This window comes from Monodon monoceros, unplaced genomic scaffold, assembly GCF_005190385.1.
Source record: "Monodon monoceros isolate NGI ecotype Baffin Bay Population unplaced genomic scaffold, NGI_Narwhal_1 Super_Scaffold_18, whole genome shotgun sequence".
Taxonomy (NCBI): Eukaryota; Metazoa; Chordata; class Mammalia; order Artiodactyla; family Monodontidae; genus Monodon; species Monodon monoceros.
The window spans coordinates 124,843,460-124,864,861 of record NW_021703774.1 but is presented as its reverse complement, the minus strand read 5'-3'; the positions used below and the strand labels follow the sequence as shown (position 1 = coordinate 124,864,861).

Here is a 21,402-nt window from a genome sequence, read left to right as displayed (position 1 = left end):
AAGGGCTAGTGTTTGGTAATGTTTCCTCCGAAACTGTAACTGGGAAACAGTGCAGGGCAGGAGTTCATTACTTATCTACGTTAATAAGCTCTCAGGTGTGACTTTGAACGAGTGGGTATGTAAAGCTGGTTTGGATTAATTGCTGAATAATAGAAGGTTATTGCCACTTCTTTGGGACACTGCTATTTGCCCCTTAATGCACAGTTCAAAAGGGATCTAATTCCATGACCCATTCCCCCTCCAGCTAGAGAAAATCCTCCCACTAATGTAATTGGTATGTGTTTCTGTAGTGTAATACTTGTATCGTCAGTTCTGGGCTTTCATAGTTGCTTCTCCCACTAGGCTGTGAGCTCCTTGGGTTTAGGAACTGTGTCCTAATCATCTCTGTACCCCAGCATCTGGCACAGTATGTTGTGCTCACTGCAAATGGGTGTGCCCTAATTTTTATTGGCATAAACTAAGAAATAAGCCAATTTTATCCATTAAGGTCTTTCTGGTCTCGAGCTTGTTGGAGCAGCTCAGTAGGCAGAGTTAACTGCATTCCTATCTTTCTCTTTTCCTTGCCAGCTTTCTTCTCTCTTTCCATGACTGCAAGGGTTGGACAACTGGGGAAAAGGAAGGCTGTGTTTCTCACAACGCCCCCCGCCCCCCAAGACCCCCATAGCTGGCAGGCCTCCACGCAGCTGCGTTCTTTCAAGGTGGGGCAGTCAGGCTCCCGGGTGCCTGTTGCTGGGTCGCACAAATTCCCAAGTTTTGGGACCCACTCCCAGGGTATCTTGGTGGGGCACCTCCGCGGTGGTGATCTGACCGGTTGGCTCAGTAGCACTGCGCTGATCCACTCTTGGACCTCCTTTGTGCAACCAGAGAGCAGCGGGCTCTCACCCTCCCTCGGGCTCCTTCCACGTAATTGCCCCACTCACTCCCTCGCCTTCCCGCACCCGAGCTCTGAGTGCCCTCCCTCCCCATCCCTCTTTGTGTCACCCTTGGCTGCGGAGCCTCGAGCACCGTATTCACTGCGAGTGACTGACACGTTCCAGGGACTGCCAATCGCGGCGAGCGCGGCCAGCGGGGGGAGGGTGCGTAGTGGCAGACGGCCGCTGGGATTATGAATGGGAGCTGGGCGGGGGGGGGGGGGGGGGGGGGGCGAGTGTGGGGTTCAAACCAGGCTTTTCGGCATCCGGCTTTGGCTAGGCATGCAGGACTGCGCGTAATCCTTCAGCCGGGGAGGGAAGGGAGATGCCGCGAGCTTCCAGCTAAGAGTGAGGGTTATTTTGCAAAACTCCCTTGGTGTAGTGCTGGTGGAGTACTGCGGGATGTCGGCGAGGTAGGTGGGGGAGGAAAATAAGCGGGGTGGGGAATCGGGGAGAGGCCAGACGGCTGGGGACCGTGTGCCTTGCTCCTTAGGATTGACAGGTGGCCGCCGCAGCAGTTACAACCTACTACACAGCATCTAGTCCGTGCAATAAGATCCAATTGTTATTACCCGCGCCGGGCTGAAGAGCGCAGCGCGGCAGACCAAGTGCCGCCGGCGAGCTGTCTCTCCGGGGGAGCGGGGCAGTGGGAGTACAGAGCGGGAGTTTGGAGGGCCAGCTGAGGAGACAGGAGCTCCGGGCCGCGTTGCGGCCGTCCGTGTCGCCCCTGCGGGCCGCCCCTGGTTTGTGCGCGCCTTTCCGGGGCTGCCGGCCCCGCTTCCGCGGTGGCTGCGGGCTGTGGATCGCCGGCCGGGCTGCACGCGAGCGGCGCGCCAGCGTCTCGCCGGCGTCTCCCCGCTGCCTCTTGTGCCCCGCGCAGGGAAGCGCGGAGGGCTCGCTCGCCTCGCACGGACTAGCTGCGCCGGGCGGAGTCGCCGCCGGAGCCGCCGCCGGAGCCGCCGCCGGAGCCCGCGCGTCCAGAGCGCGGCGGCCGCGGCAGTGCAGCGGGGGCGCGTCGAACAGGACGAGGGCGGCTTCCGCGAGGGTAGCCTGAGGTAAGGTCTGTCCCGTGGGCTGCGGGTTTGTTTCCCCCCGTCTCTTACTCGGTCACACAGCGAAGCTGAAATGGAGAGTGTGGGTGCTGCGGCGCTGGTAGGGAGCGCGGGGGGAATATGGGGCCGCGCCAGGATGGTCGCCTTGACCGCAACGTTCCTACCCCTTGTGGTAAATCCGCCAGCCGGCCCTTACTCTTCGCTCGCTCCTCCTCAGCCTCTGCCTTCGGCCCTGAACTCTTTGGAAAGTCCCTGGGAAGGAGAGAGCCAAGGGGGGATGGAGAAAGGCAGAAGAATTCGCCCGGGAGTGGGCGAAGGGTTGGCGCGCTGTGCCGGGTGATTGACAGCGGGCACGGGAGGGAGCCTGAAGTACCCGAGAGTTTGCAGGGCTGCGGCCCCAGGATGGTCCTGCCTGCCCGGGGTTTGGGGCACAAGTGGGTGCACCCAGGCCACGGCTTAACGAAGGCTCCGCTAGGAACTTTTGGGAAGCGTTGTCTCATGTTTGGGGAGGGGTGCTGGGGTGTGTTTAGGTCCTGGCCCTTTCTAAGCTACGAGTGTGTGTGTGTGTGTGTGTGTGTGTGTGTGTGTGTGTGTGTGAGTGTGTGTGTGTAGTGTTTTTTCCCGCTTCCTTCCTGCCTTCCCTCCTCTTCCATCTTCCTCTTTTGCTTCCTTCCTTCCCTCTTTCACAGACCACCCCCCTTCCAAGTGCTGTATTTCAAAATATTCTGAAGCTACTGTAGTCAATTGCTTTTAAAGCAAGTATGAAGAAGAGAGCACAGAGGAATAGCTCTTAAATAGTGTGGTTCATTTTAAAGACAAATATATGTGTATACACATGCCTGGGATAAATTTAAAGAAATATTTTGAGGCTCCTGCCTAAAATTACATTACATTTACATTATGTTTACATCACATGTATATGATATTACTAAACAGAAATGATATATCTGTGCATTTTGTCTCTTCGATCTGTATGAGATACAACTGTTATTTGAATCACATCCATCCTTTAAATTCAGAGGTTTCTGGCTACTTGAAAGCCCTGGGCTACAGTGTAAGAATAAAAGGCACATTCAATTTAAAAAAAAGTACAGATGCTGGTTTCTTTTTAGTGGACCATCCACGTTCCCCATCTTCCTTTTACTAAAAGCTGGTTGTTTTGCCAATAATTTTTATAAAAGCAAAAATAATCTGGGTACTTTTGCCTAGTGTTTTTACCTAAGCCTGAGGTGTAGGGAGGGGTCTGGAAGTTATCTGTGCATGAATTCGACATGAAGGTGGATAAGGTAAATGATTTCACTTCAGGTGAAAGGAAATTCAGCTGCACTTCCCTCTGAGGCTACCTCATTTACATTACGATATGCCAAGAGAAATCCCCTTAATGTCAACATGTGTCTTCAGCATAACAATGGTCTATTCAACTCTTCAAACCTGTACTTGTAGGACTTGGCTAGTAACATATTTGCTGGCTGTTTGTGTTCTTTTTCAACAACAGAATCCCAATTACAAAAAATGAGTAAAGTTGTTGAGTAGACTGGAATGGTTGAGAGGGCATGATTGTTACATTGAGGCCGTCTGTCTGTATATCTATCATCTCTCTGTATTTCTTATAACAGTTGTGAGGTAATCAATTTTGCAATATATCTACTTGTATTTTTTTTCTCAGTCGATCTGCCTTTTAGTTTATTTCTGACTTGACATATTTTGCAAAGATAAATTATATTGAATTTCTCTAGAGGGTACCCACTTAAGCATGCTTGTTTCTTTTGAATAGAACTGGTTTTGATATGAGGAATGAGATATCAATCATATATGGTTTTCTGATCTTGGAGTCTTTTGCCTGTCTAGAGACAGGTATTTAATAATAGTACTGTGCCCGAGTAAGGATTTGTGTTTGATAAAAATATTAGACACAAAAATGGTATTTTCATGTTGTTTACAAACTGAAACTTTAAAATTGTGAAGGAATAAAGAATCCCAGGTTGCTCTTAATCTCTTATTTGGCTTACTTTGATTAGGGAGCAAGAGGTACATGATGTAGTCTTGAGTTAGAAGGATTTGGGGATTAGCAATTTGGAATTATCTTTTATTATTATGGCATAAAACGTCATTGCTCTTTCCAAGACAATTTGAGCAGCAGGCTTCAGAGAAGGTGTTGGGGATGCTGATCGCGGGACAAATGGGTTCCTTTGAGCGCTGTTGTTTTGCAGTCACCTTGTGGTAATATGGCAGACGCTGTGATGTGCCAAACCCCCCTTCAAGGAGAGCTTGTTGCCCCAGCTTGTGGGAGTGCTATCAGCAGACGGTCTTTGAGGGCCAGTCCCTTTGAGGATTGCCTGAACTGTAGAAAGCCCCTTTGTCCAAGGTCACACCACTTTCCAGGGCAGCTCACATCCAATGGCTGATCCATGTTAGAGTATAAAGGCTCGGCCATCTCAGTCCAGCTCCAGGTAACTCTGAAGGACCATTCTGGCTCTGGAAACCCCCATGGGGCTTGGGTTGCAGCACCAAGTCTCCCTTTGCCCATTTCTGCTTCCTTCCCCATTCTCAGATGTTGATAGCAAGGCAGTGCTTAATAAAATTGCATGCTCAACTTCATCTTGGAGTCGGCTGCCCTGGGGAAGCCATCCTATAGCAACACCTCCTTCATGCACATTAGTTTTGCCTGTTTTAATCTTTTAAAATATAGTGTCACTTCTCACTGGAGGACATTTCTATGTCCTTGATCCTCTTCTGTCCCTCCTTGTTATACCATTCTTTCCTTTTAGTGGACTTATACTTCTTTTACTCTCTTTTTGGTCTATTGATTTAAATATTGTATATATTTCTATACTTTGAGTAATAGGTATTTTTATGTTTTCAACATTCATGTTTTGTCTTAACAGATGATATTAATCAAAATATCTACTCTCCTTTCGAATACTAAAAGGCTCTACAATGTTATAATTCTGATCATACTTCATGTTTCATAATATTGTATAGTGATATAGTTCTACTACATTCTTTACAGCCATTATGTCATTTTTTATATATTTAGTTTTTCCTTTTTTTTGATTGTTTTCATAGTCAATGCTCATTTAAATTTACCCATGTTTTCTATGTTCGCTATTGCTTCTTGCATCCCTCTCTTTCCTTCTAGATTAAAATTCCTCTTTATTAGAAGTATGTAGCTATTTGGTAAGCATATACAGATAAAACTCTGAGTCTTTTTACTGTTGTTGTTTGTTTGAAACTGTATTTCATCCTAACACTTGAATAACAGACTATCTGAGAGCAGGATTCTAACTTGACAATTATTTATCTCATCATTTTGAAGATATTGTCTCTCTTGTTGATGATGAGTAGTTCCTTCATTGCTTTTAAGATTACTTTATAAATTAGAAGTTTGGGATTAACAGAGACACACTACTATATAGAAAACAGGTAAACAAGGACCTACTGTATAGCACAGGGAACTATATTTAATATCTTGTAATAACCTATAATGGGAAAGAATCTGAAAAACTATATGTATGTGTATATATATATATATATATATAAAACTGAATCACTTTGCTGTGCACCTGAGACTAACACAACATTGTAAATCAACTATACTTCAATTTACAAAAAAGAGATTACTCTGTCTTTGGTGTTCTGCAGTTTTACTGAGGTATGCCCAGGTGTGGGTTTATTTTTACGTTTTCTTCATGGGATTTCTTATGCTTCTTTAATCAGATGACTCTTCTGTTTCTTGAATTATTAAAAATTCATAGCATATCTCATCATACATTATGTTGCCTTCATTGTCTCTTTTTTTTTTTTTTGCGGTACACGGGCCTATCACTGTTGTGGACTCTCCCGTTGCGGAGCACAGGCTCCGGACGCGCAGGCTCAGCAGCCATGGCTCACGGGCCCAGCTGCTCCGCGGCATGTGGGATCTTCCCGGACCGGGGCACGAACCCGTGTCCCCTGCATCGGCAGGCGGACTCTCAACCACTGCGCCACCAGGGAAGCCCCATTGTCTCTATTTTTCCCACTGGAATTCTTAGATATATGTTGGACCTTCCTGTTTTATGTCTCGTGTCTGTTACCTCTGTATTATTTTCTATTAAGAAATATTTCAAAAAGGCATTTGGGTAATTATTCAGGAATGTTTTCCAGCTAACTAATTCTTCATTGATATCTATTGCTTAAATTTCCATTGAGCTATGAATTATTTTTTTATTTCTAGGAGTGCTATTTGATGCCTTTTCATATCTTCCTGTTTTTTCCCTGAGTTTTTCTATCCTTTTATTTTGGATTCTATTCATATTTTCTCTTTAATAATTATACATGTACTTATTTTATAATAAGTATCAGATTGTTTTCTTACTTGAATTCTTCTGGGAGTTACTCGTTCCAGTGGTTGGGTCTACTGGTTCTTCCAGCACTATATATCCGCTTAAAGGAGGATCCTTTCCTCATGTGGTTTATTATTGGGATTATGAATTCATCTTCAGCTGGGTTTCTGCTTTTGGTTTTTCCCTGTGATAGCCATATTCTTCCTAGTTTTTGGAAGTTTCCCTGTAGAGTGATATTGTGTTTGCTTCTGTAGATTAACCTAGGGATTTTGCTGGTCTAGGATCTATCAGATTTAAAAAATTATTAAGGTATAATTGACATGTTATATAATTGACATTTTATTAGTTTCAGGTGTACAGCATAACGATTTGCTATTTGTATGTATTGTGAAATGATCACCACGTTAAGTCTATATCATCCGTAGAATTGGCTTTTTCATTAATTTCTTGGCTTGAGATTCCTATACCATAGGATAGGAATACCAGGTGATGTAAATTCAAACTGTGTGGGGGGAGGTTGTTTAGGGATTTAATTCAAAGAATCCTTTTTCTTTTTCTTCTATCCAGAGCCCCAGGAAGAGACAAACCTTCTTGCTGCTTCCAGGCCAAACTTCTAGTCCTTCTTAAACTAAATGGTCAATTCTTTCAGGGTTCTTAGGCAGAGGTCTCAGCTCCTTCTTTTCATGGGTCCCAAACTAAGTTTCCTGTCCCTAAACACATGTGAAATCTCCAGCCTCTTGGCATTTGTGCCTGCATCTAAGTTGTGTATAATTTTGGGTTGCTGTGTTATCGATTTCTGTGCCTGCTATTACCATATCTGTTTTCTTTCTGTTCTGACAGCTACAGATTACCTTTCTTTTTTTTTTCTTCAGGCTTAACACTTTAACCTATTTCAATTTTTCCGGTCTTTTAAAAATCTAAGTATATATGTGTTTGTAGCGGAAGGGAATTTGGTTCACATGAACTCAGTCTGCCTTGCTGGTGGCATAAGACGTCTTTCTGTGACTATATAACACTCTGAGAATCAACTCTTTTCAGTTATTTTCTTTTTTTTATACTATCCTCACATTATTTTTAAAAGCTTAATTTATGCTAGTCCCCTTGTCTATTTTTTCTTTTTGTGACATTAATATTTATGTTGAGTCCAGGTCAGTTGACTTACAGAGTGTCTCTAAGTATGGATTTGTCTAATGGCTTACTCATTTGGTTAGGTTCAGGTTAAATATTTTCAGCAAGAATACTCCTAAATTGGTGATATGTACTTCCTATTGTATCACAACAGGAGAGTCTGTTTGTCCCATTACTGGTGACTAAGTCAGAGCACTTGAAAGATGGTCGCTACCAAATTGATCCTTTTTTTTCCTTTGAGGTTAATATAGACTCTGTGATACTTTGAGACTATGTGAAAGACCAGCTTCCCCACAACTTTCACCCAGTATTCTTTCTAATTAAATTTTTTATTTTGAGACAATTGTAGATTTACATGCAGTTGTGAGAAATAGTACAGAGAGATCCTGTGTACCCTTCATTCAGTGTTCCCGAAGAGTAACATCTTGGAAAAGTATAACACAACATCACAACCAGGAGACTGACACGATATAATCTGCAGCTCTTATTCGGATTTACCAGTTTTACACTTATTTGTGTAAGTGTTTAGTTCTATGCAATTTTATCACATATGTAGGTTCCTGTATTCACCACCACAGTCAAGATAACAGAATAGCTCCATCACCACAAGGAGCCCTGGTGCTGCCCTTTTTATAACTACACCCACCTCCCTCACACTCCCTGTCCCATTCCTAACCTCTGACAACCACTAATCTGCTCTTTCTCACTATAAATTTTTCATTTCCAAAGTGTTATATAAATGGAATCATAGGTTATATAATCTTTGAGGTTGTTTTTGTCCTCCACTCACCATAATTCCCCAGAGAATCATCCAAGATGTCATATGTGTCAATGGTTTGTTCATTTTTATTGCTGAGTACTGTCCCATTGTATGGGTGTACCCCAGCTTGTTTAGGCATTGAAGGACATTTGGGTTGTTTCCAGTTTTTGGCTATTATGATTAAAGCTGGTATGCACACATGTGTACAGGTGTTTGTGTGGATATAAGTTTTCACTTCTCTGGGATAAATGCCCATGGGTGTGATCGTTGGGTCCTATGATAATTGCATGTTTAGTTTTATAAGAAACTGCCAAACCATTTTCCAGGGGGGCTGTATCTTTACATTCCGACCAGCAATGTATGAGCGATCCAATTTCTCTGCATTATGTTAGCGTTTAAGTCTGCCATTTTATTATGTTTTCTCTTTGTTTCCTCTGTTTCTTGTTCCTTTATTTCTCTTTTCTTCTCTTCCTGTGAGTTATTTGAACATTTTATAGGATTCCATTTTGATTTATTTGTAGTGTTTTTGAGTGTATCTCTTTGTACAGTTTTCTCAGTGGTTGCTTTGGTTATTACTGTATGTATTTAGGTCTCTTCTCTTGGTTCTATTTAAATGCTGTTGTTCTGAGTGTAAGACAGTGTTATGTTTTTCGTTTCACTCATTGAATATTATTTAAACAACTCATATTGGGAAAGAATTTGTGGTTGACAGTTCTTTTCTCTCAGCACTTGAAAAATGTGCCACCTCCTTTAGGCCCCCATGGTTTCTGACGAGAAAATTGTTGTCATTTGAATTGATGCTCTGCTAAAGGCAATGTGCCATTTCCCTCGGGCTAGTTTAAGATACTTTCATTGTCTTTAGTTTTTTAGAAGCTTAGTGATGTTGTGTATTGGTATAGATTTCTTTGGGTTTATTCTGTTTGAGATTTGATCAGCTTCTTAAATCTATAGGTTTGTGTCTTGCACCAAATTTTTCCTAGCATTATTTCATTATTTCTTCAAATACTCTTCAGCTCTACTGTCTTTCTCATGTCATTCTGGGAAGTGATGATATGAATACTGGATCTTTTGTTACTGTCCCACAGGACTCTGAGGCTCTGTTCTTCTTGTTCTTCTTCTCCTTTTCCTTCTCCTCCTCCTTCTTTTTTTTTTTGTCTAGTTTCTCTCTGTTGTTCAGATTGGATAAACTCTATTGATCTATTCTGAAGTTCACTGATTCTATCCTCTGTCATCTCCACTATTGAACCCATCCAGTGAGTGTTTTATTATGGTTATGGTATTTTTTAGTTCTATAATTGCCATTTGGCAGTTAGAACTTATTAGAACGTATGCATCTTCGTTGAAATTTTCCATTCTTTTTTTTTTTCAGAGAATTTGAGTTTGCTTGTTGAAGCACTTTTATAATGGCTGCTCTAAAATTCTTACTAAATAATTCCAAATTCTAACATCTGATTCACTTCAGTGTTGGTTTTAGTTGATTGTCTTTTCTCATTCCAGTTGTGATCATGTCTTGGGTATTTTGGCTACCATGTTAAAAGGGTCTGGGTCCTATTGAAATCTTATACTTTAGCAGACAGTCACCCTGTGTAGGTTTAGTACACATGTCCAGGATTACTTTTGTGGGCTGTGGTTCCAATGACAATTTACTTTGCAGAAGCTTTATGGTGCTGCTTCAGTCTGCCTGGCTTGACTGGTGCTTCTGGAGCTCCCACTGAACCCTACTGATGCCCCTGAAGGGGGCAGAAGGGGCCTGCCAAGGCCAGTCCCCCTGATGCCTGTAGGTGAGGGAAGGGATTTTTCAGCCTGCAGGAATAAGGAGCACTCCCGGGCCTGGAGCTTGTTATGGCAGGAATCCCCCTGCCAGTGCTGAGAGGCCATCTGGTGTTGTTGGCTGGATCGCAGTTAGACACAAGGGAGGAATGTAAGCTCACCTGTATCACCTACTGCTAGATTCGGGGGGTTGGGAGACCCTGGACCTGCATAACCTGCTATTGGGTAGGGGGTCATAAGGTACCTTCTGCTCTGTTGTTCCTCTAGTCCAAGGCCAGTAACCAGTCCACCTCCTTTTCACTGTTCTGAGTCCTCCTTTGGTTGTCTCTTTCCTTATTTTCAAGGTTTAGAGTTATATTAAGTGGGGAGGAGGAAAGTATATGCCATCTTGTCTGCCCTGGAAGTATATGCTTTTTAAAAAAAACTCTTAACTCCTTAGCCACGTTATCTGTTAATATAGTAGAAAACACTAGTTTGACTTGTGTTCTCCTGTAATTTGCATTTGTTTTAGAGACACAGTATAACCTCAGTTTAAAAAATCAGTACATATCTTATTTACTTTAATAAATATTACTATAATTGAATAATTTAATGTTAAGTCACATCTTGCCAGTGGAATATAAGACAAAAAAATCTATGTATACTGTATTTTCTGTATTGAATATTTTTCTCTAAGTTGCCTTAAAGCATTTGAAAAATATTAATATTTTTTATCTGTTGCCATCTCTGGGAATTGCTAAAAGAAGTTCTATATCAGATGGACTTTAAACAGTAGAGAAAATAAATGACATTATTTGCACAAGCAACATACTGATATTTTGTGTAGATTAAGGAAAAGATAACAGGATTCTGTTTTTGGCTATCCTGGTTTATACCACAGTGCTGACTCATAGAATTACAGCCTTTCTAAACTGAAAGCGAACTTAGAGATCGCCTATTTCAATCCTATTGTTTTATAGTTAAGAACATTGATACCTTGAAAGGCCATAGGGAGCTTAATTTCCTTTAATTCAATAATGACAGGGCTTGTTTATTATAAGTTCTTAGCATTTCTTAATTTTATGTTTTCTTTAAGAAATCAGAATCACTTTCTTTTGAGAAGACTTAACATTTTATATTGAGGCATGGGTTTTCAGTACCCTTTTCTAAAGAGAAAATAATACTTTAATAAGTTGGGATGGCATGATGGTACTCTTTAAAAAATAAGTATGTTTGAAAATCTGATGAACATATGGACCAATTATCCTGCAAAATTAACATAATCAAAAGTTTGCATATAATCTTGGAGATTTATGAACTCCTGAGGAAGAGTCCTAGATTCTGTTTTTGTATTGTTTGTACCATGTGATGGTATCTGTGGATGGTCTTTGCTGGGAAAGTGACTTAAATGTCTCATTTTATAGACAGACTCACCTTTAAAGGCTTGTGGGTTGTGGCACCATGCACTGGTGTGCTGATGAATTTGTTTTCCTGCAGGTTCTAGAGAGCCAGTAGGTGAGAAGGATATAGCAAGACCAGCAGATGTTAAAGCAGACTGTGGGAAATAAAAACAGGCAGCTCAGCCTACAATACTTGCTCCCTCCTCCTCCATACACACACATACACAGATCTCTAGATTCCTTGGAAAGATTCTTCCTCTGATCCTGTCTCCTTTCACTCTCTCACTATAGAGAGAAACATTGCCCTTGGAGGCTATTCTCCCTTCCTCTAGTAACGCTGCTCTGGTGGTCATTTTAACCTAATTTCACCCATATCAAATGTTATAGGTTGAAAGAAGAAAGCATAGAGTGGCATTTGATGTATTGACTGGGGACTTTTTGAGAGTAAGAAGAAAATGACATCCATGGTTTTTCTATATTATGGATCATAATAATTTAAGAACACAGAATGATACATGTCTCTAAATTCAGAGATCAGGAAGTATTTATTAGAGTAGTTGAAATTACTTTTAGGAAGCTACCTATATATCCTTAAAGGAAGCTACTCTGTACTTCTCTGTAACTAAGACCCTGGAATGACTTGAAGTGCCATGATGTATACTATGGTGAAAAACTCAATGCAGAAAAATGAGGCGGTTGTAGGGAAACAAATAATAGAATGACAGGTTTTTCTTCCTAGTGATTTTACATCTTTTAAAAGAGTGAAAGGGGGTTTGTTTTTAGGGTTGCTCTTTAATAACTGCATAAGTGAGGACTTGGAATAAGAAGCCCTGAGTTTCTGTTCTGCTTTGCAACTAAGTGGGTAAATGACATCCCCTGGGTAAGGCTCAGGGTATAATTAAGACTTTGAATTACGATAATTTCTAAGATTCTTTCTAGCATTATGATTTGGTGAAACTTTAGATTAAAAGGTATTATTTGACACAAAATTAGTGGAATTTTTGGATAAGCCTGTGTAATTAAGCATAGTCAATATCCGTAGTTTCCCACACCCACCGTTGAATGAGGGCTGACCTACTACGTGGATGTGGAGTCTGTGGATACTGAAGTGCCACTGAACTATGCCATTATATATAAAGGACATGATCATTCACATATTTTGGTATCTGTGGGGGTCCTGAAGCCAATTTCCCCACCCTCTCCCATCCCCGCAAACTGAGGGACCACTGTATTATTCATAAGAAAGCACTCCAGGGAATCAAATTTTTAGTTTGAAGTTATTATAGTATAATACCTTGATTTGGTCCGAAATTTACAGTAATTAGAGAGGTCATGGTTGGATGAGGACCACCCAACTGTATGGATACAACACAACACAACACAATTTGGGGAATGAACACTTTAATGCTGATGGTGATAATTACAATAGTGAGGATGCTAATGAGGATGGCTCTAGATTTAGTTGGTCTGGAGGGGTAGCGATATTGTGGATCGCTCCTTTAGCATCCATTCAGCCTCTTTCTCTTTCATCTTGCTCTGCTATACAAGCTGGAAAGGAAATTATTCAACTTCCCAGTCTCCCTCGAAGCTCGGAATGGCCCACATTACAAAGATTAGATGGAGATTTCTGGGGACCACGTACATTTTTGAAAAGGCAAAGTTTCTCAAGGAGAAGGCCCTTGCCCTTGACCCTTATCACGTTTTTGCTTTGAGGTGAGCAGCTGTCTTGCAAGCATGAGGAATAAAACCACAAACTTAGGATGATAAAACTCAGATTTTTGATAACATCTTAAAGTGGATATATCAGCTCTGCACTGCCTACCTCCAGTCTATTATTCCAAGAGAAAAAAATTAAAACTCCTGACTATTTCTTCCACTATTTATTAGGTTCTCTGTTACTCCCAGCCAAATACATTCCCAACTGAATACGTAAAGTGATGGTTATGACTTTGCATTTTACATTTTTGAAGGGTAAAATTAGTGTTTACAGATCTTTGTAATTACCGATCTTGGACTGTGAAATTTAGGCTAGTTGGTATAAATATTATCATTTTGAGGAATCTTGGGTGTGAAAATTTTGGATAATTTGTAAAATTTTTATTTTATTTTTCATAGCATGAAGAATAGCATAAGACTCCAAAAGTGTCTATTTTGTATTGCTCAGAGAATATTTCAGATTTTATTCAATGGGTGAAATTTATGTGAGGAAAACTATTTCTGTGAGTCACACCTCCTACTTATCTATAATCTTCAGTAAGATGGAGATACAGCTGGAGAATACCAATGAGTCTTGAAAAAAATGTTTTCCTCATTTGGTTTAGAGGCAAAAATGTATAGCAGAGTTGGTTACCCTCTTTGCTTAGTCTAGGTTTGTTTCCTTCTGACTTCACACTTTCACATGAATGAGAAATACTTTAAAGCCGGACTTTAAAGGTTAAAGAAAGATGGCCATTCACAGTAAGTGAATATAAAAGATGGAAAATAATTTATTGTGTGACAGAGTATCTGCCCACTTTTCATTTGGATTTTCCTTGCTTAAGTGTAGGGGATTAATTTTTGCATTAAGCCATTTGATGAGAAGAAAGAAGAATTCAATTGGGATATATTTGTTATTTTATCAGGATTGTATTCATTTGAGAGTAAAATTTGACATGTAATAGTAAAAAGGAAGGAGTTTATTTATTTTCAAAATTTTTAATTTTTAAATTTTATATTGGCATATAGTTGATTCACAATGTTGTGTTAGTTTCAGGTGCACAGCAAAGTGATTTAGTTATACATATTCATATATCTATTCTTTTTCTGATTCTTTTCCCATACAGGTTATTACAGAGTATTGAGTATAGTTCCCTGTGCTATACAGTAAGTCCTTGTTGATTATCTATTTTACATATACTAGTGTGCATATGCCAGTCCCAGCCTCCCAATTCATCCCTCCCCTTCATCTTTTCCCCTTGGCAATCACAAGTAAGGAGTTTATTATTGTTTTACATGCCATGAGATATCTGGAGGGAGAGAGTACAAGGCTGGAGCAACTGCACCATCCTTGAGGTAATCAAGAATTCAGGCTCCTTCTTGCTTTTGGCCCTACCACCGTTAGTGTATGGCTTTCCCTCTCTTGGTGGAAAGACAGTTAGTGAGCCTCCAAGCATGGCTTCTGTACTACAGGCAGGAAAAAGCGGCTGGACAAAAGGCGAGGCACACATCAGCTGATAGCCCTTTTAATAAGGAAAATGATAGCTCCCAGGAAGATGCATCTGGTAGACTTCTACTAATATCTTATTGACCAGAGCTATGCCAGTGCCCATCCTTAATGGCAGGGAGGTCTGAGAAATAGAAGGTTTTTAAAAAAATTTTTTTTAACCTGGGGAAATCAGTACTTCCCCGAATGCCAGGATTCCATTATTATTAAGAAAGAAGGGGAGATTGGATATTGGGTAAGCAACCATCATTGTCATTGCATATGAAGAACATTTTTCAGCTTTAAAAACATTTGTTGTGTTGTATCAGTAATGTATAATCTGGAGATTTCTTAAAATATGACAGTTTTAAAATAGTTATTATTACTTGTCTTAAAGTCCTAGACGTTATAGTCCTTTAAAGTTTTGTATAAGTTGTCACTTTGTGTCAAGATAGCTGGCTGAGGTATAAAACTCAAAGTATATATTAATAGAAATTAGTATTAAGCTAATTGTGGGTGGAAAAGGTCATAATCTCCTTCTGCAATGACATCTGTAAGTGTGAAATTCTGACAAATCAGACAATGACAATATTATATACTATTCATTCGTGAAATACTGTGCTTTATTTTTTGTGTAAATTTGCATTTAGTTATTTTGGGCTATTTTGTTGTTCTAAAAATTTTAATGACATATGTGAATAATATCCAAGAACAGATATTTATCTTAAAAAGAATAAAATTGGCTGAATTCCAGTATTTCTACTTTGCTACTCTCATTCAGGGTATTGACAGAAATATTCTGTAATTGAGGGTTTATTCTCTAATTGATGTAGGCACTCTACTTAGAAGCTGTTTATCCACATCAAGGATAATAGATCTTTTCTGGTTAAGTTTTTTTCCATTAAAACAGGGTGAGGCAACTGTTCTCACGACACTTCAGAGGGAGAGTACAAAGATAAATGAGATAATGGATGTGAAGTGCATTTTTTTTCCTCTGAAAGAAGGTGTTATATAAATTCTATTAATAGTATCAGTACTGTGTAAATAAGATAATGGGTGAGCATTTCCGAAAGTGAGTATCATAACCAGGAATTTTGAGTGCCGTCTTTAGTGTCTGTTTTTTTCAGTGAAGAGCAATATAGCAACACACTCTTACATTCTTGCATTGAAATATCAAAGGTAAACATCATTGTGAGGGGAAGAGAATATATAGAAAGAGTTTCAAAGAGAGGGGTTTATTGAATAATGCAATATAGTAATAAGTTTTGTCCAGATATAAAAGGTCTTTGGGTCTCTTAAATGGTTGAAGAAATGGGAAAACTGTGATTAAAATGTGAATGTTGGTTACAACCTAGAATGCAACTTTCAATGGCTCTCTCTTGAAAACAATGAGGCTCTGCCTGACTCATAAAAATCTTCAAAAAAGGTTTTTGTGATATCTTCAGTAAAGGTTTTTGTCATCTCCTTGGCCACAAGATTTTTTCCTTGAAAGAAAATTTGAGAAAGGCAGTTTTTTCCTTATTTCTGACTTAACTGCCATGCTTTTTATGTGCTGATCCGCAGTAAAGATGAATTGAATTGTATGGTGATAAGAACCCTTGACTTTGAGCCAGGGAGTAAAGTTCCTGTCTCAGGTTTGCTACTGATTTATCTTTGTAACTGGGAAAGATTTTCAATTGCTCTTTGTGAAGAAACACCTTCAGGCCATATCCTTCTCCTCTTCCGCCATTCTAGACTTAAGTTGCTAAAGTTGACCAATTGAGGTCACAGGAGAAAGTCATATTTCTGTGGGAAGAATGCTGGGCCTCTTTCATGTCAGTCTTTTGGGATGTGTGTTCAGTCGTGAAACTGGCCTGTGAAAGCTGGTCTGGAAATGGGTATGAGGAAGGAAGCTTTGCTTTTTTCTGTGTCTTATTCATTTGGGTGATTTGTGGAAGGTAAGTGTTTCATTTTGGGCTCATTGGTGGTATATACTAAACAGACAGTAGCTAAAATGGAACAAAGTTTGCAGGTTAAGGAAAGCATGTCCTACTTTGTAAAGATTATCCAGATTATTTTTTATCTGTCTATCATCTATCTATTTATCTATCTATCTGTCTATCTATCTATCTGTCTATCTTCCAAATCTGTAGAAAGTCTTGTTTAATTGTCTTATCTGTTTTATGAAAATTAAGGGGAATATCCAATCCGGCAATAGCTATAGGTGGGAAGAGTGCCCCCAGCCCAAACCAGTGTTGTAATAGCAGAGGAGATTATGGTGGAAATTAAGGAGATGTGGCTGCCAAACACTCGAGGTCTAGCTCCATTTTTCAAATGAAGGCTCTTCTTCCACTGCACTTTAAAAGCTTTACTTTTGTGGAAGACGGTAGCAGATTTTTATTTCCCCCCCCCGACTCCCTTGTTTTGAAATATTTTATCTATCAAATTATTTCCATAATTACATCTTTTAAAATTAATCAGCAGCATATAAAGCTGCCAATTAGAGCTTCCAATTAACATGAGAAAACTAGTGTTACCTTTTGGAGAAGTTATAATTCAGCCTAAAGCAAACAAATTTGGTATTTTTGTTCAATCAAGAATGTAATACATGTTGGCACATTTATCAAATCGCAGGTTTACAGTTTGATATGTCATCGAAAGCAGTGGTTCCCATTGCCCTGTTGTACCCTTTTGCATCTCTGATTCTTACTTCCTAGAGGGATTACCTTCAAATAGTTTTACTGTTTTTTCATGTTTGCCTCCGTTTTGTGAAAACAAGACGCTTATGATGCTATTTCTTGATTTTTTTAGTTTTCTTCTCTATGTAGTTATTTCCTGCTATGGAAGATGACACACATACGTTCACCTCCTTTGCTTCCTCAATTTAATTTTTAAATTGCCCTGGCTGTAACTATCACTCACAGCTGAATACTTTGGCATATTATGATATGATTACATTTCCTTTCTTATAAATGTTTTTATTGGGTTAGCCGAAAGGTTCGTCCGGGTTTTTCTGTAACATCTTGCAGCAAAACCCAAACGAAACTTTCGGCCAACCCAATATTTTCCCCATATTTTATGACTGTTTTAATTATTTTATTTTGCTCAGTTTTCGAAGTCTCTCTCACTATTTTACCATCAAAATTTCCATCTAAATTGTAAATCTCTTCTTAGTATATTTCGTTTAATCGGACAAACTATACATTCGTCTTTTTCTTGGCCACATGCATCCTCAAGCTGTTCATACATTTGCTCATTGTTGTCATTTTGGAATCTTCCTTTTACATCTAAATTAGTTACGGTAATCTTAGGCTAAGGGAACAAGTAGTCCACAAATGGATAATGGTTCAAACGCAACAGAAGTACACTTCTCACTCATGTAAAACTACTGAGCTCTTCTAGGTGAATAGGGTGGGGTACTGCTCTGTTTCCTGTGGTCACTCAGGGACCCTGGTTAGAGGTACTACTATTTTCAGTACATGAATTCCACAGTTGTCATGGTCAACTCCGTTCAGTCAGGCGTGGACATAGTCCTGGGAGTGGCTCACACTCCTCTCACTTGGATATCATTGTCTAGAACTCAGTCTTGTGGCCAAGTCTAATTTCAAGGGTGGCTGAGATAATGTCTAACTGTGTGTCCAGAGAAGAGGGAATGGATTTTGGTGGAGAGCTAATAGTATCTGCAGTGCAATCATTCTGCAGATTTCTTTACCTCTTTCTTATGTTGGATCCCTTGTTTCCTGATTTCCATATCTTTTGCTTTTCCTTAATTTAGTCTCTTGTTTCGATGAATGAAGCACATCCTCCAGTATCTTCCTAAGAAAGGATATGTTGAGGTGAAGTTTTTGAGACGTTTTATATCTGAGAATATTTTTATTCTGTTTTACACCTGGTGGATAGTTTTTCTGGTTGTAGGATTCTTGTTGGAGGTCATTTTCCCTCAGCATTTTGATGGAGTATTTCATTGTCTTCTTGCTGCCATTTTTAGCTATAGAGAAGTCTGATGCTATTCTGAATCTTGATCCTTTAAATGTGAACATTTTTTCCCCCAATTTGAAGCTTTTAGCATCATCTTATTATCTTTGGAATTTTGAAATTTCAAGATGATGTGCCTGGGTGTATGTCATTTTTTATTGATTGTGTGGGGGAAGGAATGGATCTTTTCCTTTTGGACATATGCCTTTCAGTTCCGATATTTTTCTTGCATTACTGATTTGATCAGTTGTAAAGTCAACTTCCCCCTGCAATTTAACATCTCAAATCAGGATGCATATTAAATTGATGGTGTCTTATAATAGCCATCAGCCAGGTGGCAGTCATGACATGGCTGTGTAAAAAAACATTCTGTTGACACTTTCTTGTATGATAAGAAAAGGGCCAGCATCAAAGAATCTTAGGTTCCATGAAATAATGTAAATGCTTTCATTTGGTTTTCTTGGTTCCCTCTTTCTAGAACTTCTATTCCTATATTTCAATTAATCTAATATGCTTTCTGTTGTAAGATACACCATTATTTTATGTATCACTAAGAAAAATATACTTTCAATTAAACTATAGAAATGTTTTGTTATCGCTTAGAATGTTAATTTTATTCTGATTCAAAGAATATGTTTAAACTTAATTAAATATAAAATGTATTATATATTTCTCCTGTGGGTGCATAAAAAAGAACATGCACTAAAATAAATTGGATAAGTTATTCTAAAAACTTATTCATATTCAGAATTCATCTCTTCTGAATCCCTTTTGAATTCCTAGTCATGCATTTCTGTGCCCATTCATGCACTATCACTTTGTGTGCCAGGAATAGCGCTGGTCCTGAAAAGATGCTTAGCAATCATGTAGAGTGAGCTTGCTTTGAGATTCCTTCTACAAGAATGTTGTTAAAAATGCTTGATTCTCCACTCTTCCTTTTGCTTCCTCACAAGCATATGGTTTCTAGATGTTAAAACAGTGTTCCATTATTGTCTCTTGGGCTTTCTTGCAACCAAACTAACACTCATTCTGCAGGTTTTCATAAATGTGCAGGTCATGACAACTAGCTCATTACTGCTGCCTCTCTGAGAACAATTGTAAGATACTACCGATTGTGAGATGTATCTGATTTGATAATAATGTGGAAAATGTGCATGATATTTAGATGTTGAACCAGATGGGCGAATCCTGTAGAAATGTCTTATCTTTTAAAATTCAGTTTTCACATCTTACGTGTTGTTATAAATGACATTTTAGTATAGATAGACAGACACTCTCCTACTGTGTGCCTTAATTGTAAGGAAGAAGAACTTGAATTTTCTCAAGATGAAATGGTAAAGATCCTGGGGGTCCTTGACCTCTAAAAGCAGCACATGTGCCAGAAGACGCACCTGAACTTGGAGGTGATCAATACAAAAGAAGTACCACATTTATGGTTCAGGCATCCTTTTACAGGTGCATCAGGGAACCATGCCTAAAAGCAGTGGAAAACATTTTTCCAGCTGTCGCTCTGTATAGATTCACAATCATAGTGTATATGCTATAGTATAACTGGATCTATTCACCCAAAATTGAATGAAAAATATAGATTTCCTACATCTTTATGAATGGCTGCATAGTATTTTGTTGAATAAATGCATGGTGCTTTATTTAATCCTTTCTTTAATGTTGATCACTAAATTGCTTCCATTGTAATTTGTGCAATTAAACAATGCTTTGACAAACATCCTAATACAAATGTTTGTAGTTTGCTGAGTTAAAGGCTATACACATTTTAAAGGCTTTTTGCCACCAAGTTGCCTTTCAGAATAGGTTACACCAATTTACATTTTCACAACTGTCCATCAACATGATCATTTCCCCAGATCCCAATAACTCTGACTTTTGTCAGTCTTCTGTTAATGTGAGGAGAAAAAAATGATCTCCTTGCTGTTTTCAGTTTGTTTTCTTTGATTACTAGGGAGCCTGAAGAACTTTCTTATGTGCCATGGTGTCCTGTGAAAGAGTAGGAGGCTGCTTAAGCAGGTGGTTGGAGCAGGGCAGCTGGAGTGGCTTTTGGGTTGTTGTCAGTAGAAGGTATCTGGCAGGGAATGGGTAGTTACTGCTTCAGAGACTTGGAAGGTCTGGGGAACTCTGTGGTTTAAACCCTGCAACCTTCACAGGGATCCTTTTCATTGACTTCCCTAAGTGCTGGATGCCTGCCAGATACCATAGGTTTTGTTACTTTGCCTGTAGTGTCTTTGAGGACATAACTGCAACCTCCAGACTGTATTATCCTCACTAATCCCACAGACTGAGTGGCCTTGGGGCAATAAGTAGGGGAGGTGTAAGTGGGGCTTTGAGTCAATAGAGAGTAAAGGGAGGGTCTACCAAGTAGGTGAAGAGCACAAGCGTTTGAAAGCAGACAATATAATGCAGAGTGAGGGAAGTTTAACTCTAGACAATTGTCCATATAGGAAAGGAAGGGAGGATGTGTTTGAAAGGTGAAATGAGGTCACATTGTAAACTTGAGTGTGCCTTGAATGTGAGTCTATGGAGTATGTTATTTATCTTAAGGGCAGAGGGGGACTTATAAGATTTTTGGAGTCCTAGTATGGTAAGACCTGACAAATGTCATGATTTTGGAAAGTTAATAGCATTAGATCGCATTGGAAATGGATGCAGGCAATACAAAAGGTTGTATTCCTGGTTTCTACATGAATCTTACAGTTGATAAAGGCTAGAAACTTTTCTTTGGTTTTCTTTTTTTTAAATTTTATTATTTGGCCATGATGCATGGCATATGGGATCTTAGTTCCCCGACCAGCGATTGAACCTGTCCCCTCTACAGTGGAAGCGGGGAATCTTTTTTTTTTTTTTTGCACTACGTGGGCCTCTCACTGTTGTGGTCTCTCCCGTTGCGGAGCGCAGGCTCTGGACGCGCAGGCTCAGTGGCCATGGCTCAC

General features: G+C 39.7%; 1 protein-coding gene across 1 annotated transcript in view; it reads left to right on the top strand.

Moving 5' to 3' along the window:
• The first annotated feature begins 1,198 nt into the window (after nucleotides 1-1,198).
• The window catches only part of PDE4B (phosphodiesterase 4B), a 596,036-nt gene continuing 575,832 nt past the window's right edge, over nucleotides 1,199-21,402 (top strand). Inside the window, exon 1 of the mRNA XM_029227603.1 lies at nucleotides 1,199-1,324. The gene's annotated coding sequence lies outside the window, so the exon portion shown is untranslated. The remainder of the gene's footprint in view (nucleotides 1,325-21,402) is intronic.